The sequence below is a fragment of the Oncorhynchus kisutch genome, linkage group LG23 (genome assembly GCF_002021735.2).
Source record: "Oncorhynchus kisutch isolate 150728-3 linkage group LG23, Okis_V2, whole genome shotgun sequence".
NCBI lineage: Eukaryota > Metazoa > Chordata > Actinopteri > Salmoniformes > Salmonidae > Oncorhynchus > Oncorhynchus kisutch.
In genome coordinates, this window is record NC_034196.2 from 44,144,644 (window position 1) to 44,170,090 (window position 25,447).

The 25,447-nt window shown below is 37.4% G+C and overlaps 1 protein-coding gene across 1 annotated transcript in view; it reads left to right on the top strand.

Moving 5' to 3' along the window:
- Positions 1-25,447, top strand: part of LOC109881954 (sia-alpha-2,3-Gal-beta-1,4-GlcNAc-R:alpha 2,8-sialyltransferase) — a 184,453-nt gene that overhangs the window by 138,130 nt on the left and 20,876 nt on the right. The window lies entirely within an intron of this gene.

Below are 25,447 nucleotides of genomic sequence, written 5' to 3' on the forward strand. Positions count from 1 at the left end.
TCAGATGGTCATGTACAGGTAGAGATATTGGTGTGCAGAAGAGCAGAAAAGTAAATAAATAAAAACAGTATGGGGATGAGGTAGGTGAAAAGGGTGGGCTATTTACCAATAGACTATGTACAGCTGCAGCGATCGGTTAGCTGCTCAGATAGCTGATGTTTGAAGTTGGTGAGGGAGATAAAAGTCTCCAACTTCAGCGATTTTTGCAATTCGTTCCAGTCACAGGCAGCAGAGTACTGGAACGAAAGGCGGCCAAATGAGGTGTTGGCTTTAGGGATGATCAGTGAGATACACCTGCTGGAGCGCGTGCTACGGATGGGTGTTGCCATCGTGACCAGTGAGCTGAGATAAGGCGGAGCTTTACCTAGCATAGACTTGTAGATGACCTGGAGCCAGTGGGTCTGGCGACGAATATGTAGCGAGGGCCAGCCGACTAGAGCATACAAGTCGCAGTGGTGGGTGGTATAAGGTGCTTTAGTGACAAAACGGATGGCACTGTGATAGACTGCATCCAGTTTGCTGAGTAGAGTGTTGGAAGCCATTTTGTAGATGACATCGCCGAAGTCGAGGATCGGTAGGATAGTCAGTTTTACTAGGGTAAGCTTGGCAGCTTGAGTGAAGGAGGCTTTGTTGCGGAATAGAAAGCCGACTCTTGATTTGATTTTCGATTGGAGATGTTTGATATGAGTCTGGAAGGAGAGTTTGCAGTCTAGCCAGACACCTAGGTACTTATAGACGTCCACATATTCTAGGTCGGAACCATCCAGGGTGGTGATGCTAGTCGGGCATGCAGGTGCAGGCAGCGACCGGTTGAAAAGCATGCATTTGGTTTTACTAGCGTTTAAGAGCAGTTGGAGGCCACGGAAGGAGTGTTGTATGGCATGAAGCTTGTTTGGAGGTTAGATAGCACAGTGTCCAAAGACGGGCCGAAGGTATATAGAATGGTGTCGTCTGCGTAGAGGTGGATCAGGGAATCGCCCGCAGCAAGAGCAACATCATTGATATACACAGAGAAAAGAGTCGGCCCGAGAATTGAACCCTGTGGCACCCCCATAGAGACTGCCAGAGGACCGGACAGCATGCCCTCCGATTTGACACACTGAACTCTGTCTGCAAAGTAATTGGTGAACCAGACAAGGCAGTCATCCGAAAAACCGAGGCTACTGAGTCTGCCGATAAGAATATGGTGATTGACAGAGTCGAAAGCCTTGGCAAGGTCGATGAAGACGGCTGCACAGTACTGTCTTTTATCGATGGCGGTTATGATGTCGTTTAGTACCTTGAGTGTGGCTGAGGTGCACCCATGACCGGCTCGGAAACCAGATTGCACAGCGGAGAAGGTACGGTGGGATTCGAGATGGTCAGTGACCTGTTTGTTGACTTGGCTTTCGAAGACCTTAGATAGGCAGGGCAGGATGGATATAGGTCTGTAACAGTTTGGGTCCAGGGTGTCTCCCCCTTTGAAGAGGGGGATGACTGCGGCAGCTTTCCAATCCTTGGGGATCTCAAACGAGATGAAAGAGAGGTTGAACAGGCTGGTAATAGGGGTTGCGACAATGGTGGCAGATAGTTTCAGAAATAGAGGGTCCAGATTGTCAAGCCCAGCTGATTTGTACGGGTCCAGGTTTTGCAGCTCTTTCAGAACATCTGCTATCTGGATTTGGGTAAAGGAGAACCTGGAGAGGCTTGGGCGAGGAGCTGCGGGGGGGGCGGAGCTGTTGGCCGAGGTTGAAGTAGCCAGGCGGAAGGCATGGCCAGCCGTTGAGAAATGCTTATTGAAGTTTTCGATAATCATGGATTTATCAGTGGTGACCGTGTTACCTAGCCTCAGTGCAGTGGGCAGCTGGGAGGAGGTGCTCTTGTTCTCCATGGACTTCACAGTGTCCCAGAACTTTTTGGAGTTGGAGCTACAGGATGCAAACTTCTGCCTGAAGAAGCTGGCCTTAGCTTTCCTGACTGACTGCGTGTATTGGTTCCGGACTTCCCTGAACAGTTGCATATCACGGGGACTATTCGATGCTATTGCAGTCCGCCACAGGATGTTTTTGTGCTGGTCGAGGGCAGTCAGGTCTGGGGTGAACCAAGGGCTGTATCTGTTCTTAGTTCTGCATTTTTGAACGGAGCATGCTTATCTAAAATGGTGAGGAAGTTACTTTTAAAGAATGACCAGGCATCCTCAACTGACGGGATGAGGTCAATGTCCTTCCAGGATACCCGGGCCAGGTCGATTAGAAAGGCCTGCTCACAGAAGTGTTTTAGGGAGCGTTTGACAGTGATGAGGGGTGGTCGTTTGACTGCGGCTCCGTAGCGGATACAGGCAATGAGGCAGTGATCGCTGAGATCCTGGTTGAAGACAGCGGAGGTGTATTTGGAGGGCCAGTTGGTCAGGATGACGTCTATGAGGGTGCCCTTGTTTACAGAGTTAGGGTTGTACCTGGTGGGTTCCTTGATGATTTGTGTGAGATTGAGGGCATCTAGCTTAGATTGTAGGACTGGCGGGGTGTTAAGCATATCCCAGTTTAGGTCACCTAACAGAACAAACTCTGAAGCTAGATGGGGGGCGATCAATTCACAAATGGTGTCCAGGGCACAGCTGGGAGCTGAGGGGGGTCGGTAGCAGGCGGCAACCGTGAGAGACTTATTTCTGGAGAGAGTAATTTTCAAAATTAGTAGTTCGAACTGTTTGGGTATGGACCTGGAAAGTATGACATTACTTTGCAGGCTATCTCTGCAGTAAACTGCAACTCCTCCCCCTTTGGCAGTTCTATCTTGACGGAAGATGTTATAGTTGGGTATGGAAATCTCTGAATTTTTGGTGGCCTTCCTGAGCCAGGATTCAGACACAGCAAGGACATCAGGGTTAGCAGAGTGTGCTAAAGCAGTGAGTAAGACAAACTTAGGGAGGAGGCTTCTGATGTTGACATGCATGAAACCAAGGCTTTTTCGAACACAGAAGTCAACAAATGAGGGTGCCTGGGGACATGCAGGGCCTGGGTTTACCTCCACATCACCCGCGGAACAGAGAAGGAGTAGTATGAGGGTGCGGCTAAAGGCTATCAAAACTGGTCGCCTAGAGCGTTGGGGACAGAGAATAAGAGGAGCAGGTTTCTGGGCATGGTAGAATATATTCAGGGCATAATGCGCAGACAGGGGTATGGTGGGGTGCGGGTACAGCGGAGGTAAGCCCAGGCACTGGGTGATGATGAGAGAGGTTGTATCTCTGGACATGCTGGTAGTAATGGGTGAGGTCACCGCATGTGTGGGAGGTGGGACAAAGGAGTTATCAGGGGTATGAAGAGTGGAACTAGGGGCTCCATTGTGAACTAAAACAATGATAACTAACCTGAACAACAGTATACAAGGCATATTGACATTTGAGAGAGACATACAGCGAGGCATACAGTAATCACAGGTGTTGAATTGGGAAAGCTAGCTAAAACAGTAGGTGAGACAACAGCTAATCAGCTAGCACAACAACAGCAGGTAAAATGGCGTAGACTAGGCAACGGGGCCAACAGATAAAACAAACAAGTACAAGGAGTACCGTGATTTATGGACAGTCCAGCGTGCATCAGCTATGTAGCCAAGAGATCAGTGTCCAGGGGGCAGCGGTGGATGGGGAAGGGAAGCTGGACTGGCGAGTGTTATCCAGGTAAAAAAAAAAAAAAAAAAAAAAAACGAACAATGACTAAATAGCTTGTAGCTAGTTAGCTGGTTAGCTTCTGGAGGTTCTTGAGTGTGTTCTAAAATAAATAAAAAATAATAGCGATTCCGTATCACATTGGGTGAGGCAGGTTTCCGGAAGGTATAAACAAATTAAAAGTCAAAAGAGATAGAAAGTAAATATGGGTCCGGTGGGCGTTTGGGACGCGGCGATTCAGGCGGTTAGCAGGCCTGTGCTAACAAGCTAACAGTTTGTAGGCCCGGGCTAGACAAGGTAGCAGTTAGCGGACCGGAGCTGGACAAGCTAGCAGTTAGCAGGCCGAATTAGCAAGCAGGGAGATAGCGAGGGCTAGAGAGTTAGCCTTTGGGGGACGTCGCGATGGGGTGAGTCTGTTTATTCCTCTTCATGCGGTGACATCGATAGACCGGTCGTGGGCCCGGGTATTGTAGCTCAGGAGTATGCTACGGTGGTAGCGCAGGCCGGGCTAGCTTCAAGCTAAGTGGGTGGAAACGCTAGCCAGGGGTAATCATCCGGGGTTGCGGTTTAGCTAGATAGCTAGTTGTGAAGATCCAGCGTATTTGGAAGCTTAGGTTTAGCAAAATGTTTTTAAAGGGATAGCTATGTAAAAAAACGAAAAATAAACAAAGTATAAACAAAATATACAGGGACACGACACGGCAGGACGACTTACTGCTACGCCATTCTAACAGTATCCAGTAATCATTCCAACTGTAACCATTCTAACAGTATCCATTCTAACAGTATCCAGTATCTATTCTAACAGTACCCATTCTAACAGTATCCATTCTAACAGTATCCAGTATCTATTCTAACAGTACCCATTCTAACAGTATCCATTCTAACAGTTTCCATTCTAACAGTGTCCAGTATCCATTCTAACAGTAACCATTCTAACAGTATCCATTCTAACAGTATCCAGTAACCATTCCAACTGTAACCATTCTAACAGTATCCATTCTAACAGTATCCAGTATCTATCTAACAGTACCCATTCTAACAGTATCCATTCTAACAGTTTCCATTCTAACAGTATCCAGTAACCATTCCAACTGTAACCATTCTAACAGTATCCATTCTAACAGTATCCAGTATCTATTCTAACAGTACCCATTCTAACAGTATCCATTCTAACAGTATCCAGTATCTATTCTAACAGTACCCATTCTAACAGTATCCATTCTAACAGTATCCATTCTAACAGTATCCAGTAACCATTCCAACTGTAACCATTCTAACAGTATCCATTCTAACAGTATCCAGTAATCATTCCAACTGTAACCATTCTAACAGTATCCATTCTAACAGTATCCAGTATCTATTCTAACAGTACCCATTCTAACAGTATCCATTCTAACAGTGTCCAGTATCCATTCTAACAGTATCCAGTAACCATTCCAACTGTAACCATTCTAACAGTATCCATTCTAACAGTATCCAGTAATCATTCCAACTGTAACCATTCTAACAGTATCCATTCTAACAGTATCCAGTATCTATTCTAACAGTACCCATTCTAACAGTATCCATTCTAACAGTTTCCATTCTAACAGTGTCCAGTATCCATTCTAACAGTAACCATTCTAACAGTATCCATTCTAACAGTATCCAGTAACATTTCCAACTGTAACCATTCTAACAGTATCCATTCTAAAAGTATCCAGTATCTATTCTAACAGTACCCATTCCAACAGTATCCATTCTAACAGTAACCATTCTAACAGTATCCAGTAACCATTCCAACTGTAACCATTCTAACAGTATCCATTCTAACAGTATCCAGTATCCATTCTAACAGTATCCATTCTAACAGTATCCATTCTAACAGTATCCATTCTAACAGTGACCATTCTAACAGTATCCATTCTAACAGTATCCATTCTAACAGCATCCAGTATCCATTCTAACAGTACCCATTCTAACAGTATCCATTCTAACAGTATCCATTCTAACAGTATCCATTCTAACATTATTCAGTATCCATTCTAACAGTATCCATTCTAACAGTATCCAGTATCCATTCTAACAGTACCCATTCTAACAGTATCCATTCTAACAGTATCCAGTATCCATTCTAACAGTACCCATTCTAACAGTATCCATTCTAACAGTATCCATTCTAACAGTATCCATTCTAACATTATTCAGTATCCATTCTAACAGTATCCATTCTAACAGTATCCAGTATCCATCCTAACAGTACCCATTCTAACAGTATCCAGTACCCATTCTAACAGTACCCATTCTAACAGTATCCAGTATCCATTCTAACAGTATCCATTCTAACAGTATCCATTCTAACAGTATCCAGTAACCATTCCAACTGTAACCATTCTAACAGTATCCATTCTAACAGTATCCAGTATCTATTCTAACAGTACCCATTCTAACAGTATCCATTCTAACAGTATCCATTCTAACAGTATCCAGTAACCATTCCAACTGTAACCATTCTAACAGTATCCATTCTAACAGTATCCAGTAATCATTCCAACTGTAACCATTCTAACAGTATCCATTCTAACAGTATCCAGTATCTATTCTAACAGTACCCATTCTAACAGTATCCATTCTAACAGTTTCCATTCTAACAGTATCCAGTAACCATTCCAACTGTAACCATTCGAACAGTATCCATTCTAACAGTATCCAGTATCTATTCTAACAGTACCCATTCTAACAGTATCCATTCTAACAGTATCCATTCTAACAGTATCCATTCTAACAGTACCCATTCTAACAGTATCCATTCTAACAGTAACCATTATAACAGTATCCATTCTAACAGTAACCATTCTAACAGTATCCATTCTAACAGTATCCTGGAGCTATTCTAACAGTACCCTTTCTAACAGTATCCATTCTAACAGTATCCATTCTAACAGTATCCATTCTAACAGTAACCATTCTAACAGTATCCATTCTAACAGTATCCTGTATCTATTCTAACAGTACCCATTCTAACAGTATCCATTCTAACAGTTTCCATTCTAACAGCATCCAGTATCCATCTAACAGTTACCATTCTAACAGTATCCATCTAACAGTACCCATTCTAACAGTATCCATTCTAACTGTATCAATTCTAACAGTATCCAGTATCCATTCTAACAGCACCCATTCTAACAGCATCCAGTATCCATTCTAACAGTACCCATTCTAACAGTATCCATTCTAACAGTATCCACTATCCATTCTAACAGTATCCATTCTAACAGTATCCAGTATCCATTCTAACAGTACCCATTCTAACAGTATCCATTCTAACAGTATCCATTCTAACAGCATCCAGTATCCATTCTAACAGTACCCATTCTAACAGAATCTATTCTAACAGTATCCATTCTAACAGTATCCATTCTAACATTATCCAGTACCCATTCTAACAGTACCCATTCTAACAGTATCCATTCTAACAGTATACAGTGTCCATTCTAACAGTATCCATTCTAACAGTATACATTCTAACAGTATCCATTCTAACAGTATCCATTCTAACAGTAACCATTCTAACAGTATCCATTCTAACAGTATCCATTCTAACAGTATCCATTCTAACAGTATCCATTCTAACAGTATCCAGTAACCATTCCAACTGTAACCATTCGAACAGTATCCATTCTAACAGTATCCAGTATCTATTCTAACAGTACCCATTCTAACAGTATCCATTCTAACAGTATCCATTCTAACAGTATCCATTCTAACAGTACCCATTCTAACAGTATCCATTCTAACAGTATCCATTCTAACAGTATCCTGGAGCTATTCTAACAGTACCCTTTCTAACAGTATCCATTCTAACAGTATCCATTCTAACAGTATCCATTCTAACAGTAACCATTCTAACAGTATCCATTCTAACAGTATCCATTCTAACAGTATCCTGTATCTATTCTAACAGTACCCATTCTAACAGTATCCATTCTAACAGTTTCCATTCTAACAGTATCCAGTATCCATCTAACAGTTACCATTCTAACAGTATCCATCTAACAGTACCCATTCTAACAGTATCCATTCTAACTGTATCAATTCTAACAGTATCCAGTATCCATTCTAACAGCACCCATTCTAACAGTATCCATTCTAACAGTATCCAGTATCCATTCTAACAGTATCCATTCTAACAGCATCCAGTATCCATTCTAACAGTACCCATTCTAACAGTATCCATTCTAACAGTATCCACTATCCATTCTAACAGTATCCATTCTAACAGTATCCAGTATCCATTCTAACAGTACCCATTCTAACAGTATCCATTCTAACAGTATCCATTCTAACAGTATCTATTCTAACAGTACCCATTCTAACAGTATCCATTCTAACAGTATCCATTCTAACAGTATCCAGTAACCATTCCAACAGTATCCATTCTAACAGTATACATTCTAACAGTATCCATTCTAACAGTATCCATTCTAACAGTAACCATTCTAACAGTATCCATTCTAACAGTATCCATTCTAACAGTATCCATTCTAACAGTATCCATTCTAACACTAACCATTCTAAAAGTATCTATTCTAACAGTACCCATTCTAACAGTATCCATTCTAACAGTTTCCATTCTAACAGTATCCAGTATCCATTCTAACAGTAACCATTCTAACAGTATCCATTCTAACAGTATCCAGTAACCATTCCAACTGTAACCATTCTAACAGTATCCATTCTAACAGTATCCAGTATCTATTCTAACAGTACCCATTCCAACAGTATCCATTCTAACAGTATCCAGTATCTATTCTAACAGTACCCATTCTAACAGTATCCATTCTAACAGTATCCATTCTAACATTATTCAGTATCCATTCTAACAGTATCCATTCTAACAGTATCCGGTATCCATTCTAACAGTACCCATTCTAACAGTATCCATTCTAACAGTATCCAGTATCCATTCTAACAGTACCCATTCTAACAGTATCCAGTAATCATTCCAACTGTAACCATTCTAACAGTATCCATTCTAACAGTATCCAGTATCTATTCTAACAGTACCCATTCTAACAGTATCCATTCTAACAGTATCCATTCTAACATTATTCAGTATCCATTCTAACAGTATCCATTCTAACAGTATCCAGTATCCATTCCAACTGTAACCATTCTAACAGTATCCATTCTAACAGTATCCTGTATCTATTCTAACAGTACCCATTCTAACAGTATCCATTCTAACAGTTTCCATTCTAACAGCATCCAGTATCCATCTAACAGTTACCATTCTAACAGTATCCATCTAACAGTACCCATTCTAACAGTATCCATTCTAACTGTATCAATTCTAACAGTATCCAGTATCCATTCTAACAGCACCCATTCTAACAGTATCCATTCTAACAGTATCCAGTATCCATTCTAACAGTATCCATTCTAACAGCATCCAGTATCCATTCTAACAGTACCCATTCTAACAGTATCCATTCTAACAGTATCCACTATCCATTCTAACAGTATCCATTCTAACAGTATCCAGTATCCATTCTAACAGTACCCATTCTAACAGTATCCATTCTAACAGTATCCATTCTAACAGCATCCAGTATCCATTCTAACAGTACCCATTCTAACAGAATCTATTCTAACAGTATCCATTCTAACAGTATCCATTCTAACATTATCCAGTACCCATTCTAACAGTACCCATTCTAACAGTATCCATTCTAACAGTATACAGTGTCCATTCTAACAGTAGCCATTCTAACAGTATACATTCTAACAGTATCCATTCTAACAGTATCCATTCTAACAGTAACCATTCTAACAGTATCCATTCTAACAGTATCCATTCTAACAGTATCCATTCTAACAGTATCCATTCTAACAGTATCCATTCTAACAGTATCTATTCTAACAGTACCCATTCTAACAGTATCCATTCTAACAGTATCCATTCTAACAGTATCCAGTAACCATTCCAACAGTATCCATTCTAACAGTATACATTCTAACAGTATCCATTCTAACAGTATCCATTCTAACAGTAACCATTCTAACAGTATCCATTCTAACAGTATCCATTCTAACAGTATCCATTCTAACAGTATCCATTCTAACACTAACCATTCTAAAAGTATCTATTCTAACAGTACCCATTCTAACAGTATCCATTCTAACAGTTTCCATTCTAACAGTATCCAGTATCCATTCTAACAGTAACCATTCTAACAGTATCCATTCTAACAGTATCCAGTAACCATTCCAACTGTAACCATTCTAACAGTATCCATTCTAACAGTATCCAGTATCTATTCTAACAGTACCCATTCCAACAGTATCCATTCTAACAGTATCCAGTATCTATTCTAACAGTACCCATTCTAACAGTATCCATTCTAACAGTATCCATTCTAACATTATTCAGTATCCATTCTAACAGTATCCATTCTAACAGTATCCAGTATCCATTCTAACAGTACCCATTCTAACAGTATCCATTCTAACAGTATCCAGTATCCATTCTAACAGTACCCATTCTAACAGTATCCAGTAATCATTCCAACTGTAACCATTCTAACAGTATTCATTCTAACAGTATCCAGTATCTATTCTAACAGTACCCATTCTAACAGTATCCATTCTAACAGTTTCCATTCTAACAGTATCCAGTATCCATTCTAACAGTAACCATTCTAACAGTATCCATTCTAACAGTATCCAGTAACCATTCCAACTGTAACCATTCTAACAGTATCCATTCTAACAGTATCCAGTATCTATTCTAACAGTACCCATTCCAACAGTATCCATTCTAACAGTAACCATTCTAACAGTATCCAGTAACCATTCCAACTGTAACCATTCTAACAGTATCCATTCTAACAGTATCCAGTAATCATTCCAACTGTAACCATTCTAACAGTATCCATTCTAACAGTATCCGGTATCTATTCTAACAGTACCCATTCTAACAGTATCCATTCTAACAGTATCCATTCTAACAGTATCCAGTATCTATTCTAACAGTACCCATTCCAACAGTATCCATTCTAACAGTAACGATTCTAACAGTATCCAGTAACCATTCCAACTGTAACCATTCTAACAGTATCCATTCTAACAGTATCCAGTATCCATTCTAACAGTATCCATTCTAACAGTATCCATTCTAACAGTGACCATTCTAACAGTATCCATTCTAACAGTATCCAGTATCCATTCTAACAGTATCCATTCTAACAGTATCCATTCTAACAGTATCCTGGAGCTATTCTAACAGTACCCTTTCTAACAGTATCCATTCTAACAGTATCCATTCTAACAGTATCCATTCTAACAGTAACCATTCTAACAGTATCCATTCTAACAGTATCCTGTATCTATTCTAACAGTACCCATTCTAACAGTATCCATTCTAACAGTTTCCATTCTAACAGCATCCAGTATCCATCTAACAGTTACCATTCTAACAGTATCCATCTAACAGTACCCATTCTAACAGTATCCATTCTAACTGTATCAATTCTAACAGTATCCAGTATCCATTCTAACAGCACCCATTCTAACAGTATCCATTCTAACAGTATCCAGTATCCATTCTAACAGTATCCATTCTAACAGCATCCAGTATCCATTCTAACAGTACCCATTTCTAACAGTATCCATTCTAACAGTATCCACTATCCATTCTAACAGTATCCATTCTAACAGTATCCAGTATCCATTCTAACAGTACCCATTCTAACAGTATCCATTCTAACAGTATCCATTCTAACAGCATCCAGTATCCATTCTAACAGTACCCATTCTAACAGAATCTATTCTAACAGTACCCATTCTAACAGTACCCATTCTAACAGTATCCATTCTAACAGTATACAGTGTCCATTCTAACAGTATCCATTCTAACAGTATACATTCTAACAGTATCCATTCTAACAGTATCCATTCTAACAGTAACCATTCTAACAGTATCCATTCTAACAGTATCCATTCTAACAGTATCCATTCTAACAGTATCCATTCTAACAGTATCCATTCTAACAGTATCTATTCTAACAGTACCCATTCTAACAGTATCCATTCTAACAGTATCCATTCTAACAGTATCCAGTAACCATTCCAACAGTATCCATTCTAACAGTATCCAGTATCTATTCTAACAGTACCCATTCTAACAGTATCCATTCTAACAGTATCCATTCTAACAGTATCCATTCTAATAGTATCCATTCTAACACTAACCATTCTAACAGTATCTATTCTAACAGTACCCATTCTAACAGTATCCATTCTAACAGTTTCCATTCTAACAGTATCCAGTATCCATTCTAACAGTAACCATTCTAACAGTATCCATTCTAACAGTATCCAGTAACCATTCCAACTGTAACCATTCTAACAGTATCCATTCTAACAGTATCCAGTATCTATTCTAACAGTACCCATTCCAACAGTATCCATTCTAACAGCATCCAGTATCCATTCTAACAGTACCCATTCTAACAGAATCTATTCTAACAGTATCCATTCTAACAGTATCCATTCTAACATTATCCAGTACCCATTCTAACAGTACCCATTCTAACAGTATCCATTCTAACAGTATACAGTGTCCATTCTAACAGTAGCCATTTCTAACAGTATACATTCTAACAGTATCCATTTCTAACAGTATCCATTCTAACAGTAACCATTCTAACAGTATCCATTCTAACAGTATCCATTCTAACAGTATCCATTCTAACAGTATCCATTCTAACAGTATCTATTCTAACAGTCACCCATTCTAACAGTATCCATTCTCACAGTATCCATTCTAACAGTATCCAGTAACCATTCCAACAGTATCCATTCTAACAGTATAAATTCTAACAGTATCCATTCTAACAGTATCCATTCTAACAGTAACCATTCTAACAGTATCACATTCTAACAGTATCCATTCTAACAGTATCCATTCTAACAGTATCCATTCTAACACTAACCATTCTAAAGATTATTCAACAGTACCCATTCTAACAGTATCCATTCTAACAGTTTCCATTCTAACAGTATCCAGTATCCCTTCTAACAGTAACCCATTCTAAACAGTATCCATTCTAACAGTATCCAGTAACCATTCCAACTGTAACCATTCTAACAGTATCCATTCTAACAGTATCCAGTATCTATTCTAACAGTACCCATTCCAACAGTATCCATTCTAACAGTATCCAGTATCTATTCTAACAGTACCCATTCTAACAGTATCCATTCTAACAGTATCCATTCTAACATTATTCAGTATCCCTTCTAACAGTATCCATTCTAACAGTATCCCAGTATCCATCCTAACATACCCATTCTAACAGTATCCATTCTAACAGTATCCAGTATCCATTCTAACAGTACCCATTCTAACAGTATCCAGTAATCATTCCAACTGTAACCATTCTAACAGTATCCATTCTAACAGTTTCCATTTCTAACAGTATCCAGTATCCATTCTAACAGTAACCATTCTAACAGTATCCATTCTAACAGTATCCAGTAACCATTCCAACTGTAACCATTTCTAACAGTATCCATTCTAACAGTATCCAGTATCTATTCTAACAGTACCCATTCCAACAGTATCCATTCTAACAGTAACCATTCTAACAGTATCCAGTAACCATTCCAACTGTAACCATTCTAACAGTATCCATTCTAACAGTATCCAGTAATCATTCCAACTGTAACCATTCTAACAGTATCCATTCTAACAGTATCCGGTATCTATTTCTAACAGTACCCATTCTAACAGTCTCCATTCTAACAGTATCCATTCTAACAGTATCCAGTATCTATTCTAACAGTACCCATTCCAACAGTATCCATTCTAACAGTAACGATTCTAACAGTATCCAGTAACCATTCCAACTGTAACCATTCTAACAGTATCCATTCTAACAGTATCCAGTATCCATTCTAACAGTATCCATTCTAACAGTATCCATTCTAACAGTGACCATTCTAACAGTATCCATTCTAACAGTATCCAGTATCCATTCTAACAGTATCCATTCTAACAGTATCCATTCTAACAGTATCCTGGAGCTATTCTAACAGTACCCTTTCTAACAGTTATCCATTCTAACAGTATCCATTCTAACAGTATCCATTCTAACAGTAACCATTCTAACAGTATCCATTCTAACAGTATCCTGTATCTATTCTAACAGTACCCATTCTAACAGTATCCATTCTAACAGTTTCCATTCTAACAGCATCCAGTATCCATCTAACAGTTACCATTCTAACAGTATCCATCTAACAGTACCCATTCTAACAGTATCCATTCTAACTGTATCAATTCTAACAGTATCCAGTATCCATTCTAACAGCACCCATTCTAACAGTATCCATTCTAACAGTATCCAGTATCCATTCTAACAGTATCCATTCTAACAGCATCCAGTATCCATTCTAACAGTACCCATTCTAACAGTATCCATTCTAACAGTATCCACTATCCATTCTAACAGTATCCATTTCTAACAGTATCCAGTATCCATTCTAACAGTACCCATTCTAACAGTATCCATTCTAACAGTATCCATTCTAACAGCATCCAGTATCCATTCTAACAGTACCCATTCTAACAGAATCTATTCTAACAGTATCCATTCTAACAGTATCCATTCTAACATTATCCAGTACCCATTCTAACAGTACCCATTCTAACAGTATCCATTCTAACAGTATACAGTGTCCATTCTAACAGTATCCATTCTAACAGTATACATTCTAACAGTATCCATTCTAACAGTATCCATTCTAACAGTAACCATTCTAACAGTATCCATTCTAACAGTATCCATTCTAACAGTATCCATTCTAACAGTATCCATTCTAACAGTATCCATTCTAACAGTATCTATTCTAACAGTACCCATTCTAACAGTATCCATTCTAACAGTATCCATTCTAACAGTATCCCAGTAACCATTCCAACAGTATCCATTCTAACAGTATCCAGTATCTATTCTAACAGTACCCATTCTAACAGTATCCATTCTAACAGTATCCATTCTAACAGTATCCATTCTAACAGTATTCATTCTAACAACTAACCATTCTAACAGTACTCTATTCTAACAGTACCCATTCTAACAGTATCCATTCTAACAGTTTCCATTCTAACAGTATCCAGTATCCATTCTAACAGTAACCATTCTAACAGTATCCATTCTAACAGTATCCAGTAACCATTCCAACTGTAACCATTCTAACAGTATCCATTCTAACAGTATCCAGTATCTATTCTAACAGTACCCATTCCAACAGTATCCATTCTAACAGTATCCAGTATCTATTCTAACAGTACCCATTCTAACAGTATCCATTCTAACAGTATCCATTCTAACATTATTCAGTATCCATTCTAACAGTATCCATTCTAACAGTATCCAGTATCCATTCTAACAGTACCCATTCTAACAGTATCCATTCTAACAGTATCCAGTATCCATTCTAACAGTACCCATTCTAACAGTATCCAGTAATCATTCCAACTGTAACCATTCTAACAGTATCCATTCTAACAGTATCCAGTATCTATTCTAACAGTACCCATTCTAACAGTATCCATTCTAACAGTATCCATTCTAACAGTATCCATTCTAACAGTATCCAGTAATCATTCCAACTGTAACCATTCTAACAGTATCCATTCTAACAGTATCCGGTATCTATTCTAACAGTACCCATTCTAACAGTATCCATTCTAACAGTATCCATTCTAACAGTATCCAGTATCTATTCTAACAGTACCCATTCCAACAGTATCCATTCTAACAGTAACGATTCTAACAGTATCCATTCTAACAGTATCCTGGAGCTATTCTAACAGTACCCTTTCTAACAGTATCCATTCTAACAGTATCCATTCTAACAGTATCCATTCTAACAGTAACCATTCTAACAGTATCCATTCTAACAGTATCCTGTATCTATTCTAACAGTACCATTCTAACAGTATCCATTCTAACAGTTTCCATTCTAACAGCATCCAGTATCCATCTAACAGTTACCATTCTAACAGTATCCATCTAACAGTACCCATTCTAACAGTATCCATTCTAACTGTATCAATTCTAACAGTATCCAGTATCCATTCTAACAGCACCCATTCTAACAGTATCCATTCTAACAGTATCCAGTATCCATTCTAACAGTATCCATTCTAACAGCATCCAGTATCCATTCCAACAGTACCCATTGTAACAGTATCCATTCTAACAGTATCCACTATCCATTCTAACAGTATCCATTCTAACAGTATCCAGTATCCATTCTAACAGTACCCATTCTAACAGTATCCATTCTAACAGTATCCATTCTAACAGCATCCAGTATCCATTCTAACAGTACCCATTCTAACAGAATCTATTCTAACAGTATCCATCCTAACAGTATCCATTCTAACATTATCCAGTACCCATTCTAACAGTACCCATTCTAACAGTATCCATTCTAACAGTATACAGTGTCCATTCTAACAGTATCCATTCTAACAGTATACATTCTAACAGTATCCATTCTAACAGTATCCATTCTAACAGTAACCATTCTAACAGTATCCATTCTAACAGTATCCATTCTAACAGTATCGTATCCATTCTAACAGTATCCATTCTAACAGTATCCATTCTAACAGTATCTATTCTAACAGTACCCATTCTAACAGTATCCATTCTAACAGTATCCATTCTAACAGTATCCAGTAACCATTCCAACAGTATCCATTCTAACATTATCCAGTATCTATTCTAACAGTATCCATTCTACAGTATCCATTCTAACAGTATCTATTCTAACAGTACCCATTCTAACAGTATCCATTCTAACAGTATCCATTCTAACAGTATCCAGTAACCATTCCAACTGTAACCATTCTAACAGTATCCATTCTAACAGTATCCAGTATCTATTCTAACAGTACCCATTCCAACAGTATCCATTCTAACAGTAACCATTCTAACAGTATCCAGTAACCATTCCAACTGTAACCATTCTAACAGTATCCATTCTAACAGTATCCAGTAATCATTCCAACTGTAACCATTCTAACAGTATCCATTCTAACAGTATCCGGTATCTATTCTAACAGTACCCATTCTAACAGTATCCATTCTAACAGTATCCATTCTAACAGTATCCAGTATCTATTCTAACAGTACCCATTCCAACAGTATCCATTCTAACAGTAACCATTCTAACAGTATCCAGTAACCATTCCAACTGTAACCATTCTAACAGTATCCATTCTAACAGTATCCGGTATCTATTCTAACAGTACCCATTCTAACAGTATCCATTCTAACAGTATCCATTCTAACAGTATCCAGTATCTATTCTAACAGTACCCATTCCAACAGTATCCATTCTAACAGTAACGATTCTAACAGTATCCATTTCTAACAGTATCCTGGAGCTATTCTAACAGTACCCTTTCTAACAGTATCCATTCTAACAGTATCCATTCTAACAGCATCCAGTATCCATTCTAACAGTACCCATTCTAACAGAATCTATTCTAACAGTATCCATTCTAACAGTATCCATTCTAACATTATCCAGTACCCATTCTAACAGTACCCATTCTAACAGTATCCATTCTAACAGTATCAGTGTCATTCTAACAGTATCCATTCTAACAGTATACATTCTAACAGTATCCATTCTAACAGTATCCATTCTAACAGTAACCATTCTAACAGTATCCCTTCTAACAGTATCCATTCTAACAGTATCCATTCTAACATTATCATTCTACAGTATCCATTCTAACAGTATCCATTCTAACAGTACCCATTCTAACAGTACCCATTCACCAGTATCCATTCTAACAGTATCCATTCTAACAGTATCCGTAACATTCCAACAGTATCCATTCTAACAGTATCCAGTATCTATTCTAACAGTACCCATTCTAACAGTATCCATTCTAAAGTACCATTCTAACAGTATCCATTCTAACAGTATCCATTCTAACACTAACCATTCTAACAGTATCCTTTCTAACAGTACCATTCTAACAGTATCCATTCTAACAGTTTCCATTCTAACAGTATCCAGTATCCATTCTAACAGTAACCATTCTAACAGTATCCATTCTAACAGTATCCAGTAACCATTCCAACAGTAACCATTCTAACAGTATCCATTCTAACAGTATCCAGTACTATTCTAACAGTACCCATTCCAACAGTATCCATTCCTAACAGTATCCAGTTCTATTCTAACAGTACCCATTCTAACAGTATCCATTCTAACAGTATCCATTCTAACATTATTCAGTATCCATTCTAACAGTATCCATTCTAACAGTATCCAGTATCCATTCTAACAGTACCCATTCTAACAGTATCCATTCTAACAGTATCCAGTATCCATTCTAACAGTACCATTCTAACAGTATCCAGTATCATTCCAACTGTAACCATTCTAACAGTATCCATTCTAACAGTATCCAGTATCTATTCTAACAGTACCATTCTAACAGTATCCATTCTAACAGTATCCATTCTAACAGTATCCATTCTAACAGTATCCAGTAATCATTCACTGTACCCATTCTAACAGTATCCATTCTAACAGTATCCAGTATCTATTCTAACAGTACCCATTCTAACATATCCATTCTAACAGTACCATTCTAACAGTATCCAGTATCTATTCTAACAGTACCCATTCTAACATTATCCATTCTACAGTAACCATTCTAACAGTATCCATTCTAACAGTATCCTGTAGCTATTCTAACAGTACCCTTCTAACAGTATCCATTCTAACAGTATCCATTCTAACAGTATCCATTCTAACAGTAACCATTCTAACAGTATCCATTCTAACAGTATCCTGTATCCATTCTAACAGTATCCATTCTAACAGTATCCATTCTAACAGTTCCATTCTAACAGTATCCAGTATCCATTCTAACAGTATCCATTCTAACAGTATCCATCTAACAGTACCCATTCTAACAGTATCCATTCTAACAGTATCATTCTAACAGTATCCAGTATCCATTCTAACAGTACCATTCTAACAGTATCCATTCTAACAGTATCCAGTATCCATTCTAACAGTATCCATTCTAACAGCATCCAGTATCCATTCCAACAGTACCCATTCTAACAGTATCCATTCTAACAGTATCCACTATCCATTCTAACAGTATCCATTCTAACAGTATCCAGTATCCATTCTAACAGTACCCATTCTAACAGTATCCATTCTAACAGTATCCATTCTAACAGCATCCAGTATCCATCTAACAGTACCCATTCTAACAGTATCCATTCTAACAGTATCCATTCTAACAGTATCCATTCTAACTTATCCAGTACCCATTCTAACAGTACCCATTCTAACAGTATCCATTCTAACAGTATACAGTGTCCATTCTAACAGTATCCATTCTAACAGTATTGTATACATTCTAACAGTATCCATTCTAACAGTATCCATTCTAACAGTAACCATTCTAACAGTATCCATTCTAACAGTATCCATTCTAACAGTATCCATTCTAACAGTATCCATTCTAACAGTATCCATTCTAACAGTATCTATTCTAACAGTATCCATTCTAACAGTATCCATTCTAACAGTATCCATTCTAACAGTATCCAGTACATTCCAACAGTATCCATTCTAACTATCCAGTATCTATTCTAACAGTATCCATTCTAACAGTATCCATTCTAACAGTATCCATTCTAACAGTACCCATTCTAACAGTATCCATTCTAACAGTATCCATTCTAACAGTATCCAGTACCATTCTAACAGTACCATTCTAACAGTATCCATTCTAACAGTATCCAGTATCTATTCTAACAGTACCATTCTAACAGTATCCATTCTAACAGTAACCATTCTAACAGTATCCAGTAACATTCAACAGTAACCATTCTAACAGTATCCATTCTAACAGTATCCAGTATCATTCCAACAGTAACCATTCTAACAGTATCCATTCTAACAGTATCCAGTATCTATTCTAACAGTACCATTCTAACAGTATCCATTCTAACAGTATCCATTCTAACAGTATCCAGTATCTTTCTAACAGTACCCATTCCAACAGTATCCATTCTAACAGTATCCATTCTAACAGTATCCAGTAACCATTCCAACTTTAACCATTCTAACATATCCATTCTAACAGTATCCAGTATCTATTCTAACAGTACCCATTCTAACAGTATCCATTCTAACAGTATCCATTCTAACAGTATCCAGTATCCATTCTAACAGTACCCATTCTAACAGTATCCATTCTAACAGTACCGATTCTAACAGTATCCATTCTAACAGTATCCAGTATCTATTCTAACAGTACCCTTTCTAACAGTATCCATTCTAACAGTATCCATTCTAACAGCATCCAGTATCCATTCTAACAGTACCCATTCTAACAGTATCTATTCTAACAGTATCCATTCTAACAGTATCCATTCTAACATTATCCATACCTTCTAACAGTACCCATTCTAACAGTATCCATTCTCATATACAGTATCCATTCTAACAGTATCCATTCTAACAGTATACCATTCTAACAGTATCCATTCTAACAGTATCCATTCTAACAGTATCCATTCTAACAGTATCCATTCTAACAGTATCCATTCTAACAGTATCCATTCTAACAGTATCCATTCTAACAGTATCCATTCTAACAGTACCCATTCTAACAGTATCCATTCTAACAGTATCCATTCTAACAGTATCCAGTAAACCATTCTAACAGTATCCATTCTAACAGTATCCAGTATCTATCTAACAGTACCCATTCTAACAGTATCCATTCTAACAGTATCCATTCTAACGTACAGTATCCATTCTAACAGTATCCATTCTAACAGTATCCAGTCTCTATTCTAACAGTATCCATTCTAACAGTATCCATTCTAACAGTATCCATTCTAACAGTACCCATTCTAACAGTATCCATTCTAACAGTATCCATTCTAACAGTATCCAGTAACCATTCTAACAGTAACCATTCTAACAGTATCCATTCTAACAGTATCCAGTAACTATTCTAACAGTACCCATTCCAACAGTATCCATTCTAACAGTATCCATTCTAACAGTATCCAGTATCCATTCTAACAGTAACCATTCTAACAGTATCCATTCTAACAGTATCCAGTAATCATTCTAACAGTATCCATTCTAACAGTATCCATTCTAACAGTATCCAGTATCCTTCTAACAGTACCCATTCTAACAGTATCCATTCTAACAGTATCCATTCTAACAGTATCCAGTATCCATTCTAACAGTAACCATTCTAACAGTATCCATTCTAACAGTATCCATTCTAAACTATCCATAACCATTCTAACAGTATCCATTCTAACAGTATCCATTCTAACAGTATCCAGTATCTATTCTAACAGTACCCATTCTAACAGTATCCATTCTAACAGTATCCATTCTAACAGTATCCAGTATCTTTCTAACAGTACCCATTCTAACAGTATCCATTCTAACAGTAACCATTCTAACAGTATCCATTCTAACAGTATCCTGAGCTATTCTAACAGTACCCTTTCTAACAGTATCCTAACAGTAACAGTATCCATTCTAACAGTATCCATTCTAACAGTATACATTCTAACAGTATCCATTCTAACAGTATCCATTCTAACAGTACCATTCTAACAGTATCCATTCTAACAGTATCCATTCTAACAGTATCCATCTAACAGTATCCATTCTAACAGTATCCATTCTAACAGTACCCATTCTAACAGTATCCATTCTAACAGTATCCATTCTAACAGTATCCAGTAACCATTCCAACAGTATCCATTCTAACAGTATCCATTCTCATTCTAAGTATCCATTCTAACAGTATCCATTCTAACAGTATCCATTCTAACAGTACCCATTCTAACAGTATCCATTCTAACAGTATCCATTCTAACAGTATCCAGTAACCATTCCAACAGTAACCATTCTAACAGTATCCATTCTAACAGTATCCAGTATCCATTCTAACAGTACCCATTCTAACAGTATCCATTCTAACAGTATCCATTCTAACAGTATCCAGTAACCATTCCAACAGTAACCATTCTAACAGTATCCATTCTAACAGTATCCAGTATCATTCCAACAGTAACCATTCTAACAGTATCCATTCTAACAGTATCCAGTATCTTTCTAACAGTATCCATTCTAACAGTATCCATTCAAAATTATCCATTCTAACAGTATCCATTCTAACAGTATCCAGTATCTATTCTAACAGTACCCATTCTAACAGTATCCATTCTAACAGTATCCATTCTAACAGTATCCAGTACCATTCCAACAGTAACCATTCTAACAGTATCCATTCTAACAGTATCCAGTATCTATTCTAACAGTACCCATTCTAACAGTATCCATTCTAACAGTATCCATTCTAACAGTATCCAGTATCCATTCTAACAGTACCCATTCTAACAGTATCCATTCTAACAGTACCATTCTAACAGTATCCATTCTAACAGTATCCTGTAGTCTATTCTAACAGTACCCATTCTAACAGTATCCATTCTAACAGTATCCATTCTAACAGTATCCATTCTAACAGTAACCATTCTAACAGTATCCATTCTAACAGTATCCAGTATCTATTCTAACAGTACCCATTCTAACAGTATCCATTCTAACAGTATCCATTCTAACAGTATCCAGTATCCATTCTAACAGTACCATTCTAACAGTATCCATTCTAACAGTACCCATTCTAACAGTATCCATTCTAACAGTATCCATTCTAACAGTATCCAGTATCCATTCTAACAGTATCCATTCTAACAGTATCCATTCTAACAGTATCCATTCTAACAGTATCCATTCTAACAGTATCCAGTATCCAAAGTTTTCTAACAGTATCCATTCTAACATTATTCAGTATCCATTCTAACAGTATCCATTCTAACAGTATCCAGTATCCATTCTACAGTACCCATTCTAACAGTATCCATTCTAACAGTATCCAGTATCCATTCTAACAAGTACCTAACAATTATTAATTCTTCTAACAGTATCCATTTATCATTCCAACAGTAACCATTCTAACAGTATCCATTCTAACAGTATCCAGTATTATTCTAACAGTACCCATTCTAACAGTATCCATTCTAACAGTATCCATTCTAACAGTATCCATTCTAACAGTATCCATTAATCATTCCAACAGTAACCATTCTAACAGTATCCATTCTAACAGTATCCATATCTATCTAACAGTACCCATTCTAACAGTATCCATTCTAACAGTATCCATTCTAACAGTATCCAGTAACCATTCCAACAGTAACCATTCTAACAGTATCCATTCTAACAGTATCCAGTTCTATTCTAACAGTACCCATTCTAACAGTATCCATTCTAACAGTATCCATTCTAACAGTATCCAGTATCCATTCTAACAGTAACCATTCTAACAGTATCCATTCTAACAGTATCCAGTAACCATTCAACAGTAACCATTCTAACAGTATCCATTCTAACAGTATCCAGTATCTATTCTAACAGTACCCATTCTAACAGTATCCATTCTAACAGTATCCATTCTAACAGTATCCTAACCATTCCAACAGTATCCATTCTAACAGTATCCATTCTAACAGTATCCATAATCATTCCAACTGTAACCATTCTAACAGTATCCATTCTAACAGTATCCAGTATCTATTCTAACAGTACCCATTCTAACAGTATCCATTCTAACAGTATCCATTCTAACAGTATCCATATCTATTCTAACAGTACCCATTCTAACAGTATCCATTCTAACAGTAACCTTCTAACAGTATCCATTCTAACAGTATCCTGGATCTATTCTAACAGTACCATTCTAACAGTATCCATTCTAACAGTATCCATTCTAACAGTATCCATTCTAACAGTAACCATTCTAACAGTATCCATTCTAACAGTATCCAGTATCTATTCTAACAGTACCCATTCTAACAGTATCCATTCTAACAGTTTCCATTCTAACAGTATCCAGTATCCATCTAACAGTTCCCATTCTAACAGTATCCATCTAACAGTACCCATTCTAACAGTATCCATTCTAACAGTATTTCTAACATTTAGTATCCATTCTAACAGTATCCAGTATCCATTCTAACAGTATCCATTCTAACAGTATCCAGTATCCATTCTAACAGTACCCATTCTAACAGTATCCATTCTAACAGTATCCAGTATCCATTCTAACAGTATCCATTCTAACAGTATCCAGTATCCATTCTAACAGTATCCCATTCTAACAGTATCCATTCTAACAGTATCCATTCTAACAGTATCCAGTATCCATTCTAACAGTACCCATTCTAACAGAACCATTCTAACAGTATCCATTCTAACAGTATCCATTCTAACAGTATCCAGTATCCATTCTAACAGTATCCATTCTAACAGTATCCATTCTAACAGTATCCATTCTAACAGTATCCATTCTAACAGTATCCATTCTAACAGTATCCATTCTAACAGTACCATTCTAACAGTATCCATTCTAACAGTATCCATTCTAACAGTATCCAGTACCATTCTAACAGTATCCATTCTAACAGTATCCAGTATCTATCTAACAGTATCCATTCTAACAGTATCCATTCTAACAGTATCCATTCTAACAGTATCCAGTAACCATTCCAACAGTAACCATTCTAACAGTATCCATTCTAACAGTATCCAGTATCTATTCTAACAGTACCCATTCTAACAGTATCCATTCTAACAGTATCCATTCTAACAGTATCCAGTATCCATTCTAACAGTAACCATTCTAACAGTATCCATTCTAACAGTATCCAGTAATCATTCCAACAGTAACCATTCTAACAGTATCCATTCTAACAGTATCCGTATCTATTCTAACAGTATCCATTCTAACAGTATCCATTCTAACAGTATCCAGTATCTATTCTAACAGTACCCATTCTAACAGTATCCATTCTAACAGTAACCATTCTAACAGTATCCATTCTAACAGTATCCTGTATCTATTCTAACAGTATCCATTCTAACAGTATCCATTCTAACAGTATCCATTCTAACAGTATCCATTCTAACAGTATCCATTCTAACAGTATCCATTCTAACAGTATCCATTCTAACAGTATCCAGTATCCATCTAACAGTATCCATTCTAACAGTATCCAGTATCCATTCTAACAGTACCATTCTAACAGTATCCATTCTAACAGTATCCATTCTAAAGTATCCATTCTAACAGTCCATATCCATTCTAACAGTATCCATTCTAACAGTATCCATTCTAACAGTATCCATTCTAACAGTATCCATTCTAACAGTATCCAGTATCCATTCTAACAGTACCCATTCTAACAGTATCCATTCTAACAGTATCCCATTCTAACAGTATCCATTCTAACAGTATCCATTCTAACAGTATCAACAGTATCCATTCTAACAGTACCCATTCTAACAGTATCCATTCTAACAGTATCCAGTATCCATTCTAACAGTATCCATTCTAACAGTATCCAGTATCCATTCTAACAGTACCCATTCTAACAGTATCCATTCTAACAGTATCCCTATCCATTCTAACAGTATCCATTCTAACAGTATCCAGTATCCATTCTAACAGTACCCATTCTAACAGTATCCATTCTAACAGTATCCATTCTAACACATCCAGTATCCATTCTAACAGTATCCATTCTAACAGTATCCATTCTAACAGTATCCATTCTAACAGTATCCATTCTAACAGTATCCATTCCCATTCTAACAGTA